Below are 20,071 nucleotides of genomic sequence, written 5' to 3'. Positions count from 1 at the left end.
CCTTCAGAAGTCCACACTATTGAGCTGCCCTGACCTCTGGGTGTTGCCAACTAATCCTATTCCTTCACAGGCTTTCATTTCCCTTCAAGTCTCCAGCTTATTAGAATGTGACGATGGCTCTGACTGATTCTTCTGACCTGTGATTTAAGAAATGTAGGCAAAGGAAGAAATACTTCTGTTTTATTTTAAAACTGAAAATGTTATTGGCTCATTCGTCTTACTCTCCAAGTCACACAGCAAATTGTCTACACATCTCCATCACAGCCCAAGAGGTGGATCACCAGCAAGGGTTTGTGTTGGGCCACCAGTCTGAATCCCAGGTTTGCCTAAAAAACGAAAACTGCATTTTCTAATCTGCATGGCATAGGGATCATGAAACCTACTCCAGAGGACTTTGGAACATTTAAATGAATCAATACAAGTAAAGCACTTAGAACCACCACCAAGACACAACGAGCACTCAACAGGCAGTTTTTTTTATGACTATGTGTCCCTAACCATTCTTTACTCATCCTTACTTCTCCCTTGCACTCAGCACAGAGCTGTGCCCAGTACAGGGTGAGCACCCAGTATATGGTCTCTTAAGTTGAATGTTTATTGCTACACATGAGACCAAAGGAGTTGATTCCCATAAGGATTCTTAAGTTTTACATGGCAAATATCTATTTAGGTCATAGCCACAGGGTCAGCCCTACATCCAGCCATACTTAGAGGCATACAACTGCAAAGCATGGGGTACTGGGAGAGAAGTTAACTAGGTTAGTGCAAATCATTCAATCCGTGAAGGACACATCACAGTGCATGTGCAGTTCACAGTGGCTCAATACATCTTCTTTTTAATATGATCACAATATTCTATAGTCTCATATATATGACACCCCAAAACATCCAAGATGAAATCCAAATTTGTGATCATGAAATAAATGGCACCTTATGACATGCTTTCTAGAGCATCTAACTCATCAGCCTGTCCCTCCCCACCCCACTTGAACCACCTCATCTAAGTTCCAAAATGAAATGTGGCCTAGTGTGATTCTCTGTCACGTTTCCAAAGCTTCATTATCTTCTTCCTTTGAATGTCCTTAGGCCATTTCAACTTTCTAGTCTACTGGGAAACCTCTATTTCTTAGGGGTCAGCTCAAAGGTCTTCTCTCTTCTGGAAAGATTTTCTGGATTGTCCACCAATTATAGTCTCTCCTCAATGTCCCTTCCATGTCATGGGCATACTTCCTTCGCGTCTAACCATAGCTCCCCTTAACTGTCAGCTTCTACATCTATGTGCCCTCTACATTACCAACTCCCTGTTAAATACAAAGCAGAGAGGCCAAGGGTGTAGCTCAGTGATAGAGCATTTGTGAGACTCTGGGTTCAATCCCCAACACCACACATACACAAAAATAATGAAAAGCAGGTGTACAGAATTGAATGCATGGCTGTATACTGCCTTCAAGTTTGCAATGTGTCTTTTGCATAAATTAACCTCAATAACCTTCACTCTAAGTTCTATTATTATCATGTTCACTTTATACAGAAAGAAATATTAGGCATCAAGCTAAAATCATTTGCTCAAATGTTTACTATGAATAAGACTAGAGAGATAGAATTATTAGCTCTTCTAACTCCAGATCAAGGGTCTTCTGTGGAAAAAAAAATCCATATGCATTATTTTACATAATCTCAAAAAAATGCTGAAAGATTTAGAAGAAACTGAGGCACAGGGCATCTCAAGCTCATAAATCTTACCTACACCGATGCCTAAGTACTAAACACAGGATTAGGCCTCTAAAGCTCATGTCCTTCCTTTGAACCAAGCTGTCTCCAAGATGCATAGTCAGTGGATACTCATGGGTACTCAGAAAACTGAATTTTTTTCTGCCTGTTGTTTATAGTCAGGCTAGGTAAACTGCTGTCAAGTACACAGAGTAAAATATGCCAATGATCTTGCTTCATTTTGCACTCCTGAACTCTATTCCAACTAGGACAGGAGCTTTGAGAGGTCAGACCCCGGGCACTGCACAGCCTGCTTTGGGTCAAAGTTTCTTCCAGGCCTGTTTCAAGAGGTTGTTCTCCCTCTAGTCCAGGCATCGCTTTTGAAATTAAGTTAGTGTGCCCCAGTTGAGACCTTAAATCTCACTACTGCTAATGTGTTACTGTCTGTGTTATCCTTCATGTTTACAAAGCAGTTTTAATCTCATTTGAGCTTGATAGCAGCTCAGTTAGATAAACAAGGTAGATATTATTGTTCCTGGTAAATAAACTGCACATAGCACAGTACATATCTGAGATCTGAGATTCAGAGTTCAAAGTCACTGTTCTTTACTATCACTCTTAGATGAGAGGAAGATCCATTTGCCCACTCCTGAATACAACATTAAATGAGAACAGAATAGCTCAATACAGAATTGCCTAGAAGAAAACAGTCATGCCATACAAACACTGGAAAGCAGTTGCTCTCTATACCTGTCTGATTATTCCCACTAGGAAGCCACACTAATAAAACTGAGACATTCTCATTTTCTCTTCTTGCCTAACAGGCAATGTTAATACTAATACTGCAGTGAATTCCAATGGAATATTTTAAATTAAAAAAAAATGAGATTATAAGAATTGGAATTAGAAAACAAAAAAGCTAGACACACTGGTTAGAACGCTTGAGGCAGATATCAACTAGCCAACTATAATTAGGAGAATGCCAGACGCTACAGCCACCACTGTTTCAGCCTTCCACAGAGAGGGATTATGCTTCTCAGCAGATGCTAGCCAAAATCCTAAAATTCAGTTTTTTTCTCAGAAAAAAGTTGTTTCCTAGGGACAATCTGATTCTTTGGTACAATGACAAGTCATCAAGTGAAGGAAATTTTAAGCTAGAGTCACTAATTTGCTATTTATTGTAACAACACTGACTACTGTTTATATAGCACATTCCATTCTGTGATCTCCAAGAATGTTAAGATCCTTTCCACTAAAACAGATGGAGAAACTAAGGCACGCGAGACCACCCACACAGTCACCCTGGGAGCCAAGAGCAGACGCCATCTTACTGATTAGTTGGCCCTCATCCTTCTGCCAGTTCCGGAGTCAAGATTCAGTGTAACAGGACACAATAACAAGAAGGTGGGCTTCTCTTGGCACAAGAGCTCATCTCTTGAAACAGGTGGGCATATTATAGGGTATTGATTTAATATTTGAACAGCCATCTTAAATGTGAACCTCCATCTTATGAGGTAAGATGTACTTCCTCTTACCCAAACTCCCCCCACCCCCATGAGTGACCTACCCCATGGTAGTGATACCATAACCCTAAGCCAATCCCAGAAGAACATGACCCCTTTGCTCTGGAAAGCTCCATGGTACCATCAACCTAAGCCAATCCCATGCTATTCCCCACCCGCCTAGTTCTGACGCAAGCATCCCCAGCCTATCCCACAGAACCACAAGGACAACTCCAAACCCCTATCTCACAAAATCTGAGCAACTGAACATCTGGGGCCTCTCTCCTCTCTATAGAGGGATGGACTTTATTTGTCAGCTTTGCCAAAAAAAAAAAAAACCCTTTGTGTGGATCTCTGCCTGGTTCTCATCCCTCACTTTCTCACTTTCCCTTCAAATATAACAAATCCATGACACCATCATTGACTAATTTTACTTATAACCTAAACAAGAGGCCTGCAGAGGCTAAATCTCCCTCCCACCACACACACACACTCACACACTCACAGGGTCCTCCCATGAATTTCCCCACCTCAGGCCTAAAATGTCATCCTTGATATTTTATCTCCTAAGTTTTGTTTTCTGCCAAATTGCAAATACTCGGGGGAAAAATTATACTTTAAGCTATTACTGGTCTTTCATAACTTGTAAATTAAGCCTTTGAGCACCAGTCTGAAAAGTGCTGAGATAGAGAATAGGAGAATAATAAGAACAAAGAGGTAAAAATAGAGGAAAGGAGACAACTTCAGAAAGAGGCAGAGAAGAAAAAACAACCTATTGGTAAACTAAGCTATTTTGTGTTCCTTTTTTCTTTCTTTTTTTTTTTTTTTTTTTTTTTTTTTTTTTTTTTTTTTTTTTTTTTTTTTTTTTTGCAGTGCTGCATATTGAACCCAGGGTCTTGCACATCCTAGGCAATGACTCTACCACTTAGCTATATACACCGCCAGCCACCTATCTTCCTTATTCATCATTTTTCAGGAAAAAGTATTCTCTAGCCAGCATTCCAATATCTCTATGTGGTTTATATCTTTAAATTATGCACAATTCTTTCTATAAAAATCTGATAGGTTTCCAAGAAAGTAAGTTTATATCACCTTATTTTGCCCTTGAACCTATAATTATTTCAAAAAAATTTTGCATGATACTAATATATCTTTAATGTGGGATGAGATGTTTGAAATCCACCCAGAGGTTGCCAAGGGAGATTATCTGGGAAGTGACCAAGGGCTTGCGTGAGCTTTGAAATATAACCAATCAGAATTGCTTGCCTAATCCAGCAGCTTTCTTGTTCTATGGCCTGGGGTAGGTTTCTACCTTCCCAGCACGGCCCTGATTTATCTATGAAATGAGGGTAATAATGCCAACTCTCTTCATAGGTTATCAAGAGGATTACGTTAGTTAATATTCTCAATAACAGTATGGGGCTGAGTCAGAGTACATGCTGCTAGAGCTGAGAATTACAAAGTATGTCCCAGCCAAAATCCAAACGTTGGTTAACCAGGAAGTAACAGACAGGACAACTTGGACAGACTCCACCATATTGCTATCAAAGATGACCATTCTGAATATAAAATGTGTTTGCAATAGGCATCTGCCAGTATCAATAACTGAAGAATGAGAGGCAGTGTAGGATAGTGGTTAAGAGGGCAGGGCCAGGCAGCTTTCACTACTTACCAACTACACCTTGAGAAAGGTACTGAACCTCTCAGGACCTTTGTTTTTCATCTTGGTAATGGGAGGCTCTTACTGGTACCTAACTCTTAGCGTTGTCAAGAGTATCAAATGATAGGAGCTAATGAATGTGTCCCAAACAGGGGTGATGGCACCTTGGGAGGGTGAGAAAATCTTGCACAACAGAATTATTGAGGAGGCTTACAGCTCACCCAAGCCTGATGGAAACTTATTCCTTGGTACTTAGTTTCTCTCATTATGGATAGATACAATTTAATTCAAATTCAAGTTCACTTAGTTCATTTAAATTAAATTAAATTTTTCTCCTTGGGGGAACAATAATGAAGAAAAAATAAGACGGAGATACACAGAGTTGGTATATATAAGCCCTTATGACAGGGCCTGACACATAGTCAGAAAGAAGAAAAACAAATGTAGCAGATAGTACTCTGTATTGAACACAGCAAGGGTGCTGGGTGTTCTAATTGTTCTTCTCAGTTTCCTGTCAAGAAGCATGCTTTCCTCAAAACTTTGTCAAGAGCATTCAATAACCGAATGTTTTTGAAGAACAGCAAGGTGGTTTAGCATATTCTAGATGCTTGATCAATACATGATTTCCCTTCAAGTTATGTAGTTTTGAATTTCTAGGAACCATAGTAATTTTTGTTAGGATGCAGTCAGTCTTCAATGTAGAATGTACAACATTTCCAAATCATTTTTAAAGGGATGTGTTTATTTTAAATAGAAAAAGAAGTATGTTTCATGGTTCAGATAGAATGAATGGGCAAACAGTATTTCAGAGGGATGTGGAAGCAACCATTACAAACTTAAATTTTACTGTACTTTCTCATATTGTCCCTTTTTCCCTAGCCTCCTCTGCACAGACCTGGTCTCCTCTGGAAAAGTCCTAGAGCAAATGAAAATGACAGGTCTTCAGACCACATTCTCAGTGCACTGGCTCAGTTTGTCTGCTGAAAGCTTCCGTGGGATATGCCAGTATTCCCCTTCCATTTTCCTGAGGTCTAAATTCGTTTGATCAGTGCAGCCAAACTCCCACTTCACTCTCCTTAATAGTGACGTTCTGGAGAGCCACGCATTTCCAGTCTAACAAATTGCCATTGTAACAGCTCCAATTATGAGTAAATTTGATCTTGAAAGAAGCCAAAATACTGTAACTTAATAACTTCGTAACAAGCTATCAGTATAATAAGGATAAAGAACCTCAGTGTTTTGCTGGGTGCTCCATCCATTTACTGTAACACCAGGAGTGGGAGAGGGAGAGAGTCAAGGATGCACTTCCTCTCGTTCCCAGGATGGTCATTAACCAATGCGGATGCTTATAAATTCATGAGCAGCATTAAGGTTTACAAACACCGAGGCAGATTATTGATGTTATTTGAGCACGAAAGTGACTGATGCACTTAATCGGAACAGTAGTCCTAGAAAGAAAAATGCTTCCCTGATGATAATCTCAGGAGCCCTGTGCCAGCTCTACATGGGGGAAAAAAGAGGCCTGTTCTGCCAATGAAGCGCCTGGCAAGTTTGCAAAACCATTCGGTTTTCTATATTCCCATGTACTATTTTGCCACACAATTACCGTTTATTATCCTATTCAGATGGCCTACCGTGACCTTTTATTCCTACTTGGAGTTGGTCAGTTTAACACCTTCCAGTATGAACACTAAATACAAAGGTTTCTGTAACACCTTTTTCACCCTCACTTAGTTCAAAGTACAAATTACTGTTCTAAGGAATAAGAGGGGAGGGATGCTGACCTGTAGCAAGGACCTCACTGATACCCAGAGCTAAAAATTTCATCTCTACTCTTAACGCTTAGAGTAGTGACAAAACCACATATCAACCCTTTTTCTTTTGCTAAGTTCTGATTATTCTGACTTAAGGCTTCAAAAGTGTGGAGATATGATAGATGCTTAATACATTTCTGTTGAACAATTGAGAAAATAAATACAGCAAATAACTTATCTCCAACAACATGATGAATGCACACATACACATGAATGCATGAGCACACACACAAAGTAATAAAAACTATCAAACTGTTTCTGCTTTCACAGAAAATGCAAGAAGCAAGAAGAGACAGGCAAGGTTCTTTCCAGTAGGTAACTGTCAACAGCTTTTCACATTTGGCATCGGATCGGTGGCCAAAACAAAACCACAATCTGATGATGAAATTCACTCCCTCATTTAACGGAACTGCATCAACCTGACTTACTGTGAAGTAACCCGACCTGGTGTAACCAGTGCCACATAGCAACACAATGAAATATTTATTGGTGGTAGCTACTATACCCTAGAACCCTATCCCCAGAAGAGCCCTCTCCCGCATTAACTTTTTTTGCGTCCTTACCATCAAATCTCTACCCCTGGGACATAGACAACAAAGATACATTATTATGCATACTTGTTTTGGAGGTGAGACTGGAAAGTTAAAATATCTGTCCTTCCCAGGAAAGAAAAATATTCCAAGCCCACTTGAAAAACATCAATCACCCATGAGATGAACATTTTAGACTATGAAATTCTAGCAGTTAATGATATTTTTTCAGGTTCCCAAAGTCTAAATACAATATGTAATATAATACACAATGTCAACCTGGTTTTACAAACTGCAGATTTCATGGAATGAAACAGCTGAGTGATTTTCTCTATCACAGAATTCATGCCACTAGTCAAACACCCCCATACCCCCGCCATCATATCATGCATCTATCTTGTCTGAGTAGATAGATAGATCTGAAAACCTACAAGTAATCAGCAAAAAGCGGATGTGCAAATCCATCTTATGAAAGATTAAAAACCAAATGTCATTCAGTTCATAGTGGCTGTATTCATAATCACCAAAAACTGGAAAATAACCCAAATGTCTTTCAACTACTGAGCAGATAAACTGTGGTATATCCATATAATAGAACACTACTCAGAAAAAATAAATAAATAAAAAATAAAACCTTTCCACAAACAACCTTATGGTCGAAATCTCAAATCTATTATGACAAATTAAAGAATCCAGACTCTCAGACTATAGACATATGATTCCATTCATATGCCATTCTAGAAAAGTAACAACTAAAGGAACAAAAAGTAGATCAGACATTGCTTAAGGCTGGGGGTGAAGAAGGAAGCCAAGACAAATTTTAGGGAGTGAGGGAATTTTTCTTCATCTTCATTGTGGTAGCGTTCACACAACTGTATACATGTGTCAAAATTCAATGGAATTATATCAGAGTAAGTTTTATTGTCCATAAATTGAACCTACTTCAATTTTTTTAAATATACCATTCCTGAATCTATTACCAGATGGTAGACAAAAATCAAAACAGGGATTGTCACTGGGTGGAAACAACTATATAGAAAGGGACGGAGGGTATTTTTTTATGGTTATGGTAACAACCACATCATGAATCCAAGAACTTTCTACTGTCATGTATAACTGATTAGAACTAATATATATATATATATATATATATATATATATATATATATATATATATATTCATGTATAACTGATTAGAACTAATATATAAATATATATTAGTTTAGTATATATATGTATAAAAAAAAGAAACACTTTTGTCAAAACTCAAAAGATACTTTTTTAAGAGTGGGAATCTCGAGGCATGTAAACATTATATAAAAAAGAGAAAACTGTAAATAAAAATTGAACAGTGGTTAAGGATCATGCCTGATCAGAAAATGGACTAATATTTTCAATGTATTTTGAAATGCATCAAGAAATTAAATGGATTCATGGGTGGATACAAATGCATAGATGCATAGCTATGCAATAAAGAAACCTAGGCAATTAAATACATTGGTATTAGCTTTAAACTCTTTCAAAACTTTGCTAGATGTTCAAAAATTGTGACATTAAAATGTTGAGGAAAAAGTGAGTTCTAAAGAAGTAAAATACATACATAACATAAAGGATTTAACAAAAACATGATTGACTCTTTTTTATATGGAAAACAAAAATATTTATTGATAAGCAAAGAAAAATTTTATCAAACATGATACATCCATATTTGAAGTATGGCCCTTTTATCAATATAATAACTTAAGAGAATTAGGTCTATCTGATCAATTTGGAACTGTACCTTAAAACCTTGCCATTCAAATTTATACAGACTAATTGTTACAAATAACAAGCTAGCTGAAAAAGATGTCAAATAGTCTAACATAACTCAGGTACAAACTGTTTTGAAACATTTAAAATACCACTTGTTTGAAATAAAGCAATTTTCTCACCATACAAAAAGGTGATTTCTCTAATTATGTCATTTTTTTTTTTAGAGAGAGAATTTCAATATTTATTTTTTAGTTATTGGTGGGCACAACATCTTTGTTTGTATGTGGTGCTGAGGATCGAACCCGGGCCACACGCATGCCAGGCGAGTGCGCTACCACTTGAGCCACATCCCCAGCCCTCTAATTATGTCATTTTTATATATAATTGAAACATAGCACTTTTTGCAGAAAAACATTCAGAACTATGTAAATTTAATGTGTGAATTTAATTCACACCAACACCATGTAAATGTTCCTGTCTAATAGTTGAACTTATGATGTAAGCAGAAAAAGTAAACCAGATATGTTCCAAACAAATGATTTCATTTCATTTATGTCATTCCAAACAATGTGATCTTTATTGGTCATTAACAGCCATGGGACTTATTGCCACTTAGGTCTTCTTATTTTCAATATTTTTTTCAAGAAACTCCTTTTCATATAACAGTATGCAACCATCTACATTTGACTAAGCTACATCTACTAAAAAAGGTCTGAAATATGAAATTTTGTCATGTGCAGAGAAGATGATGACAAGCATTGATGACAGCCTTTAGAGTGACAATTATGAGATCCCTGATGTTTTTATTCAACTGGTTCATAATGATAAATTATGAATAATGATAAATATTTGATGTCCTAGAAAATACCTGTAAAATCCGTTTTATATCCCAATGTTCATTATTGTAGATATCCATTTCCAAGTCAGAGTAGTGAAGAAAACAATGCTTATGTTGATTTAGGGTAGAAAAAAGTAAAAACAAAGAAATTCTTTAGACACTGTCTCCATAAACATTTGCCATCAGGTAGCTAACCCAGATCCCTGGCTCAGGTACATCAGGAATCTTTTTTCTGCTCTAAATTTACACACTGGTTCCCTTGGGTGAAAGGCATCTTCCTGGCAAAAGACCAGAAGGCCCATGGTCCCTTCATCTGGGTGCTTCTTAACAGGGAAACAACTTCCTCTTGGGATTCGCCTACTGAGTCTACTCCATTTACCTCTATGAGTCTATCTCTTGCCTTCAGTCTACCATCTTGAATGGCAGCCCTTCTGGGGAGGATGTTTTTCACATAAATTGGAGCTGAATCACCTATTGTTACATCTTGTGAAGTGATGTTGAATCCCAAACCCTCTGTACCTTTCTTCAGCAGGATATTGAACCTCTTGCCTACTTTTTTGGTGTTATAACTACTACTTGCATTTGAACACATTCTGTGGGGCCAGAGCTGGGACTGACGGTGGTATTGCAGAGGAGTGTGTGCACTATGAGGTGGTCCTGGGGAAGCTTCTGTCTGCTCGGGTGGGTGGCTCGGTTTGAGTGGCTCAGTAAACAGAGCCCAGCACTGTTTACACACCTTTTATCAAAATACTGGCTGTCGGGGCTGTAGTGGCTTGAATAGTAATTGTTTTCACTTTGGGATAGTTGTTCATACTGCTCTTTATTTGCTGCAGGAACCACATGGAACCAAACGACAGATGTAATCATGGCTTGGCGAAACATGTCTGTCGTGCTTGTTCAAATCTTCTATTCTGAAAGTCGCTGTCATTAATTCTGACAATGCAATCATTCTCATGAAAAAGGTTTTCTTGTTCAGCTTTACCACCTTTCTCCAATCGTTTTACTAATAACCCCAGAGTTTTGCCACCTCGAGGACTAAAAGGCACTGCATGGATTCCCAGAGTCCCTCTATCATTGGGGACTTGTATGAGATTTACCATATCATCCAAAGAAAAGCTGGGTATATTCTCCAAACCAGTGTCAGCATGTCTAACGGGTTCCACATGCTGCTGTTGTCTTCCATCCCATCCTGGTGGGTTTCAGAGGTCTCAATCCATAGATAGCAGGCTGCATTTCCTGGGGCTGGAGGTGAGGCAGGACATCATGGCAGGAGAGTGTGGCAGAGGGAACCCGCTCATATAATGATCAGGAAGCAGAGCGCCCATTAACTCTTAAAAAGCTGTGTGGTATTTGTCAGATGACTATCCCTTTGTAGTCATGTTACATTCAGCTTTGCAGCTCAGGAATTTCAGCATGAGTACAGAATTGTGTGGATCTTTTCACAGGTTTTTTTCAACTACAAACTTGAATTAGATGTATGAGAATGAACGTGGACTCTCCTTATCCACTGACCACATGAGAAAATCAACTCTTTCAAATGCTCTTAAGATTTTCTGTTGCTATATTAACTCACCATACAGGCACTGAACCTGGTCCACTGGGGGCAACTATTGCTAAGTTTATTTCCAATGATGTAATCCCAATGTCTCCCAAAGTCAGAGTTATTGAGTTTTGAAATTGGAAACAGCCGGCTTCATGTACTGGTGATTCATCTTGTTATCTTCACCCAGGTGTGCATGCAGAGCCTTTGCCCTCTCAGGGTAGTTCAGCAATCTTGGGTTTGGTGCAAGGCTGGACTCCTGACCCAGATCCTATCAGTTAATACTAACAACTGGTTAGGACTTGTGCCTCGGGAGTTTGAACTTTCTCCTCTGAAGGAACAACAGTGCTACAACTCCATGGCCTTAAAAATCTCCAAAGTCTACAAGACTTCAAATGGTTGATTCACCTAGGATCATACGGTCTGAAAGATGACAGCGGATCAGAAGGCTAATAAGTAGATGCATTCACCTAAAATGCCTTTGCTGTGGCAACTCCCAAAAAGTTAGTTGTAGCAATCCTCCCTCCATCCCAACACACACACACACACACACGCACGCACGCACGCACGCACACATCACTGTACTAAAGAGTTTTAAGAATCAGGTGTATACAAGAACAGTTTTTAAATGTCCTAACAAGGTACCAAATGAGTCTGTCTTTCTACTAAGCAACAAAGAAATAATCATCATGGATAGGGACATTAATTGCTATATTATGAATGCTATTATAAATTAGAAACCCCAACATAAATCCACGGCAAGATAAATGATGGTTACTTCATGCATGTTCCTTTATAGTGATGACACTTTCCAGATATATTTTGGGACGCTGAGAACAGGGAAAATCTACTAAGCTATTGTTGTCATGGGATACAGAAATTTGGCCGGTCCTTACCCTTTAGCTGTGTTTCACTGTTTGTTCCGTGGTTTCAATATTGATGTACTTTTCCTAATTATAGTGTCAAAAGTATTTAGATGTAAACTGGGGTTGCCAGATTTACCAAATAATAAGACAGGATGCTGAGTGGTAACGTTTCAATATGAGGTGTCTCCCAAAAGCTCCTGTCAATGCAGGGATATTCAGAAGTGAAATGATTAGAGATGATATGATTAGATTACGAGACCTGTGACCTAATCAGTGAATTCTAGCTTGAATGGACTAACTGAATGGTAAGCAGGTGGGGTGTGGAGGGGGTGGGTCACTGGGGGCATGTTCTTTCTAAGGCTATTCCCTTTCCTCTCTCTGCATCCTGGCTGTCATGGGCAGAGCAGTGCTCTGTTGCCTTGCCCTTCTACCATGATGCTCTACCTCACTTTGGGCCCAAAGTAATGGAGTTGGCAGACCATCAACTGAACTTCTGAAACTGTGAGCCCAAAATAAACTCTTCCTCCTCTAAGTTGGTCTTGTTGGGTATTTTGATCATAGTGACAAAAAGATGACTAACACACTGAGTTAAACTTGAATTTAAGATAAAAGACAAGTATTTGATTATAATTATGTTCCATGTCATTTTTTAAAAATATTTTTAGTTGTTGATGTACCTTTATTATTTATTTTTTTCTTTATTATTTATTTTATACGTGGTGCTGAGGATTGAACCCAGTGCCTCACACAAGCTAGGAAAGTGCTCTACCACTGAGCCACAACCCCAGCCTTTGTCCCGTGCCATTTTTAAGATATACTAAAAAGTTGTTATTTTCTCTGGTACATAAAATTTGAGAGATGTGTTAGTTTTCTTTAATTAATTGCTGGAATCGAGTCTCAACAGTGTTGGTAGCACTGCATATTGATACAGAAAATAACGCTGAAAACTAGCATTTGTTTGTTTGTTTCTTTCTTTGTTTGGTTTCAGTCCTTGACTTTAGGTTTGACTAGATGGGAGGGTCTATGTGGGCTCTGACTGGGTCTGCTGATGTCTGTTATGACTTTTACATAACAAGCTCTCGTGGAGAAAGCCAATGAATGAATGGCTGGCTGAACTCTGGATCTGCTTCTCCTGCTGCCTCACTCCTGGGAGACTTCAGCTTTCTCTGTGTAAAGGAATGAGCCCATTTTTCCTGACCTTCTAATAAGTCTCCACCTATGTCCTTTTCTCTTTGTGCACAGACAGGTTAAAGAAAATAATCCCACTGATCCAAGGAATACATCCGAGGAGCATGTCCGCATCCTAAGGGACATTACTGGCACATTCCAAGAGCTGCTTTTGAGCTGGGCCCAGCAAGCTTGTCCTGAAGACACAGTCCTGTTTCTCATCTGCTTGTGCTTCAGGGTCTTCCTCACTTCCTTTTTCCTTCCCCTTTGGACTGGCAACCTGAGCTTGACCACCATGTATGAGGATGCTTACTTAGATTTCCAATAGATTAAAAGAAGAACCTTCATACCAATCAACAATTTTTATTACTAAATCCACCCTCATTTCTATGTGATTTTACTTTTTGCCTCTTCTATTTCCTGTCCTGATTCCACCCACCACTCTCCTCCTAACATATTTCTAATTTTTAATTTCCATGGCCAATCTTCCTAAAATTTGTTCTGTGTTTAAGGAAGTATTCAATTTCTCCAAAAAACACACAAAGTACTTAATGCCTTAGAAAGACCTCTATTAAGTACAATGTTTTACAATTCAGAACTGCTTTCTTCTGGAACTTCAGGAATATCAGCAATAACACTCAATTACTGTTCTCATTATCATACTCTGGAATCAATGAGAAACATGTACTGCAACAGCAAGCAATGTAACTTGTTCCTCATTAAGTATGTGCATAGGTAAGACTGGCTCAAGATAAACCAGGTTCATCTCAAGTCTAACTGCAACATCAGCTCTTTTATGTGAAACAGTAACACAGTAAAACAGTCCCCATTCTACAAGAGGGAGCAGTATGTGATAACAAATATTCTAAATATTCAGGACCAAAGTAGACAGAGGATATTTGGAAAGTAATTAGAATAGAGAGTATGGAAAAATTCACATTTAATGGCAATGTGGACAGATAATAAAAATCACAAGTGACACTCAGTGATTCAAGATGGTAATTAATGGATCAGAATGAACATTAGAAAATAGCTCAACTGCTCCTTGATGTTACAAGTGAAGTAAGCCCAATGAGGAGTGACACACTAATGGCAACTCTGAGCGGGTAGTAAAGCAGACACCAAAATCTAAATGTCCTAAATCTAGCCAATGCAGACTTCACTTTATAACACAATGTCTCTCCAAGTGACTGCTCTGATTCCACACTTCAAATGAGACAGTCCTGTGTATGTCATTATAATATGATTTAAGTTTTAGAGGAATTAAGACAAAATTATGGCTCCTAGCTTTATTTATTGCCTCCATCACTTATCTTCCTTTAAAAATTGATTTTAAGAATCACTCATTCATTCATTCTTCTACTGAAGCTCTTCCATGTGCTACACATTGTTCCAGGGCATGGGAATACCACAGTTAATAAAATACCTGAGGCTCCTGACCCCCCACAGAGTGTCACATTGGAAAGACAAAACCATCAACAAGAGAACAAAGTAACTATATGTTTTTGGATTCAGGTAGGTTCTAAAATATGTTGAAACCAGACAGCAAATGGGCAGGTGAGATTAATGATCTACTTTAGCAAGAGTTATTGAGGAAGGTCACCCAGACGATGTAACACAGGCTTTGATACATGAAGAATGAGAAGACGTCCATCCAGCAAAGACCAAAGGGAGCATATTCCAGGCAAAGGGAACAAGAGAAAGAGCTTAGTGTATTGGAGAGAGACAAAGAAGTGGCTGACTGTGATGAGCAAAAAAGGAAGTGTTTCAAAAACCAGCTCAGGGAGGAAGGAAGAAACCTGACTCAGATGGCATTGAAGATCATGAGGAAAAAGCTAGATGTTATTCCAAGGTCAACAGAAAGTCATTGAAAGACCTGATCTTTTATATCTCTGGAAGCTTGCTTTCTTGTGGAAAATTACTATAAGAACAAGAATAGGAGTGAAGGACAACAGCTAAGGTCCAGGTCAAGGATGATGGTGGCATTAAGCAGGATGGTGGCAGTGCAGGAGAGGAAACTCCACAGATACACAGTTTCAAAATAAATTTTAGTGGCAGAGCAATAGTGTCTCTGAATGGTTCAAAGAGAAGAGGATCAGGAACAATTGCTCATTTTTTGTTTCAAGAAATTAGATTAGACAGGGTACCAGTTATTAGAAAGGAAAATGTGTGGGGCTCTGGTGATGGATAGGAATTACAAGTTCCCATATGCCACCTTATGTTTTAGGTGCTTATTAAATATTTAGTTTAGGATATCAGGAAGGTAAAAGAAAGACCTACAAATCCGAAACAAGGACATCAGCATAAAAACAATGAATGAAATTCTCATTCATAGGGATGACTAAGCCCAAACTTTACATATGAAGTAGAGGAAGTTCCATCAACAAAGACACCCATCAACAAATTTCTATCCATCATCACAGCCCCCAGACCTTTTCCTTTCTAGTAAATGCCATCATGATTACTCTAGTTACTCAACACAAAAACCGAGCAATCATTGCTGATTGTCTCCTTCTCTTTCACTCCCCACATCAAACTATGCAGATCTTGTAGGTACAGGATGAGAAGCAGAAATAAAATACAGGAAATGTGGTCACAATAAACTGAGTCAAGTTTTTCAAGAATGAGCGAAGGATCAACTATGATGTCAGCTAAAAGGTAAAGTCAGATGAGTACTGAAATGTATTTATTAGCTTTGAAATATCAGAGCATTACTGGTGTTAATAAAAGCAATTTCACTATAAATCATTTTTTAAAAATTATATAGTATAGAAAGGTTAAGTTATTTTATGTGCTTATGTATCCTTCCAATCCTTTCATGCATAAAACTAAAGTCACATATACATAGGTCCTTTATGTTTAAATACAAAATACATGTTTAAACACAAAACACATGTTACATGCTGTATGTAAATGCTTTTTTAAAGATAAATTTACATATTCTTTTTGAGCTCTTTTATTTTTCATACATGTAGATTTATATCATTATTTTAATGGCAACTTGTTTTGTTACAAGAATTTAACTTTTACTTTTTCCTTTTCTTACATGCAGAACTCATTTTATTCTATTATACCATATACTTCTTCAAGTATATGCCTGAACAATGCTGAGTCTTCAAATGGGAGATCTGATGAATAGAGAAATACTGGGAGTGGAGAGGATGGATACAAAGATTTTTTCTGCCACATCATATTGTCTCTTTTGTATTGTAAGAATTGTTTGACATTTGGAAGAACTGTACCTAGAAACAAAATTCATAAATACTTATTAAAGAATTGGGTCTTTTCAAAGGTGATATTTTCATTGGATTTCTTATCTACTTTTGCATTCATTAATATAAATATATGAGTGGGAATGATTTCTCTTCAGAATCAGAGGATTAAAATGGCTTTGGTTTGTTTTTTTTGTTTGTTTGTTTTTGGTTTTTTTATAGTTGTAGAAGGACAGAAAGCTTTTTTTTTTATTTGTTAATTGTTATGTGGTGCTGAGGATCGAATCTAGTGCCTTATGCATGCTAGGCAAGCACTTTGCCACTGAGCTACAGCCCAACATCTTGTTTTTTTTTTTTTTTTTTTTTATTGTTGTTGCTGAGTTTTTGCTTGTTTGCTGTTTCCATTTATTCCCTAAGTTTGCTTACTTATTTTATCCTACTTTACCCAAGATTTCAACCGAACAAATAGGCTCAAAATTCTCTTTTTAACACCAACCTAGGTATTAGACTCTCTTATTACTATGCATTTTCTAGATTCAACACCTATGATTTTAGACTCTAACACCTAAGCAATTAACAAAGATTTTTGCAGTTCGTACCTTTCAACAAGTAGCTAACATGATTATGTAAAATCCTTAATCTACCTCCTTCCTTCTACCCTTCATCCTATTTTTATGACCACAGCTTTTATTGTCCACTTGTTTTCTTCTTTGACTTATCTATTTTTCTTCAACAAGTCTATTAAAACTTTCTCTGGGGCAATAATAGGTGTCAGTAGGAAACTAGGTAAATCTCAAAGAGAAACAAGAATGAGCTCTTCAGCCCAAGTAGCCTTGAAAGACCTGCGCCTGTTATGTTCATGCCTAAAAGAAACTCAGACTTCAAATTGGAGACGAAGACACAGAAGAGAAATCACATTTGGACCCCACAGTGAAGCACAGTTGACAGAACTAAAACCTTGTGTCCCGATACCTCGGACAGATACCTGAGGCTTTGAACTGCTTAAGACATATCAGACCAAGGCACAATCACGAGAGTGCTAAGACCCCTCTTTCATACTTGACTCTTTTTCCTTCCAACACAGCCGACCCAGTGGATCACAAAGTCGGATGCCCGCCAATGTTTTTCTTTGGTACACACGAATATTTTTAAAACTTTTGAATTTGCTTCCAACATTTAACACGGGGAAATGTTACCTAAAAACTGAGACTTGCAGGTTCTTTTGAACCGGCAGCACTGAGCCAGTTGTCCAACCTGAGGACACTGGGCTGCAGCTGAGCAGCAGGTGCTCCTTAGGTGCAGTAAGAGCAGCCCTTCACTGTGCTCCATGACCTTCCCCCTCATTCTTGTCACCTGCACTCTCACTGTAAGCATGTGGGTTTATGACCTTTCAAATGAAGCATTGCCAAATTCTCTCTAATAAGGATTTAGCAGCTTTGCCAGAGTATATGAGAATTTTCTTTTTTAAAATTCATTCTTGTCTACCAGAAATTTGGGCTTGGGCTGTGATCTAAACTTTCCCATGAGCTACCCCAGCAGTGTACAATCTGACCCCCTAGTGTCTGACTGTCCCAGACATCTGGGAAAGCTAGAAACAACTCAGAAAGGAAGGGAGCTGGAGAACACAGTGAACCCTGCACAATGAACTCTCCTCCGTCTCTCCTACTCTACCGGCCATGTTGGCACTCTAAATGCATCACAGCTTGCAAATCCATAGCTGAAATGCTTCTTCCTGAAGAATGAGCATTCTGGTGGGATTTTCAAAGATTCATAAATGCTATGGAAAAAATCAAAGACAGACCAGGGATGGCATACTTCTGTAATCTCAGTGACTTGGGAGGCTCAGGCATAAGGATCACAAATTTGAAGCCAACTTCAACAACTTAATGAGATCTTGTCCCAAAATAAAAAAAATAAAAAGGGCTGAGGTTATAACTCAGTGGTAGAGCACCTTTGGGTTTAATTCTGGTACTGGAAGGGAAAAAAAAAAAAGACTGGATTTATTAGAATTGTAGTATTTCACAGGTGATTTTAAAAAAAATCCATATAAAAGATAGCTTGGAACAAGAGAGGTCCTCAAAATGCTTCCTGACCATCACATCCATGGTGGGCTCAGCTCAACATCAGAACCAAGGCTACACCGATTACAAAAACATTCTCAAGATATTTGCTAATTACTTTCATTCACTGGTGCAAGGACAAAGAAAATATGAAATGATCCTAGTTATGATTGTATCCTAAACAACAACACGAAGCTGGGGGTACCTGTCCCAGACAGCACAGCCACTCCTCATTGCGTGGAAGCACAAGGGCAAAGCAATGGACTTCAGCACATCCCAGATTACCTCACACAGCTGGATGAGCACAAATCCAGGAAGGTTATATTACACTTATAAAACCGAACTTCACACACACACAAAAAAAGTCAAACCATTAAGTCATTATCACATTTAAAACCAAAGAGCAGGACATTAACCAGCCAAAGAAAACACACAGCAGTCTCAGCTGGACGGAGTAGGACTGGGGGAGAAGAAAACACAGCAGTGGCCTGCACTGGATGCACTTGAACTTGGGATGAAACTAATGTTAAAGCTGCACCAAAACAAGTGGAATATTATTTACAAAGAGGCGTAGCTGCAATTTATGCATGTGAGCCAGGAAAGGCTGCCCTCAGGTGCTTCTAATTACATACTTCTACCTAAATAAGGTTTCTTTACTTCCCAATTTACTCTAGTAAATCAATCTGTGTGAACAGCACATTTACATACTCTATATGCACCAGGAGTTTGTGTCTAAGAAAAGAGATAACTAATGTGCTGGTGGCTTCCATGGGTCTAATTCTAGATTATAAAGGGAATCCATGGGGAAATGGCACTTGACTGGCAAGAATTGGATTTGTATAACTTTTTTGTGATGCACAGGGAATTGCTCCTCCACTGATTCCATCACACCTATTTCACTTTTAAGACAAAAAAGAGAAACTCCAGGCAAGTGAAAGTCAAAGCCTGGGCATGATAGGCACCAACTTGGATTAGTAAGGAACTTCAATTTACCTTTCTTCTTTCATGTCTCTTTCATCTGCTCTTGCTAATGACCTCCAATCACTTCATTTCTCCTTCCTGTCCTTTTCCCAGACCCTTGGTCATGCTTGAATGCTCAGTTTTCTTCAGAGGAAATGACTTACATACAAATGTTGCAAAGGGGCAGCATGTCTGCAAGATAAAACCTTGAACTTAATTCTGAGCCACACTTACCAAGGGACAATTTCTTCTCCACGAGAAAAAGCAGAGGGTTTCAAATATTTAAAGAGTTACTGTGGCCAAGCATGGTGGCACACACCTGAGTTCCCAAAAGCTCTACAGACTGAGGCAGGAGGATCACCAGTTCCAAAGCTAGCCTCAGCACTTAGCAAGGCCCTCAGCAAATTGACAAGATCCTCTCTAAAAGTAAAAAATTAAAAGGGCTGGGGATGTGGCTCAG

The 20,071-nt window shown here is 38.5% G+C and overlaps 1 protein-coding gene and 1 pseudogene across 3 annotated transcripts in view; both read right to left on the bottom strand.

Moving 5' to 3' along the window:
• The window catches only part of Pcsk5 (proprotein convertase subtilisin/kexin type 5), a 429,480-nt gene that overhangs the window by 362,324 nt on the left and 47,085 nt on the right, over window positions 1–20,071 (bottom strand). The gene's annotated exons all lie outside the window — the stretch shown is intronic.
• On the bottom strand, window positions 9,989–18,269 carry LOC143392085 (partitioning defective 3 homolog pseudogene; annotated as a pseudogene).

This window comes from Callospermophilus lateralis, chromosome 2, assembly GCF_048772815.1.
Source record: "Callospermophilus lateralis isolate mCalLat2 chromosome 2, mCalLat2.hap1, whole genome shotgun sequence".
Lineage (NCBI taxonomy): Eukaryota > Metazoa > Chordata > Mammalia > Rodentia > Sciuridae > Callospermophilus > Callospermophilus lateralis.
The sequence above is the reverse complement of the archived record's forward strand: the minus strand, read 5'-3'. Positions and strand labels throughout refer to the sequence as shown.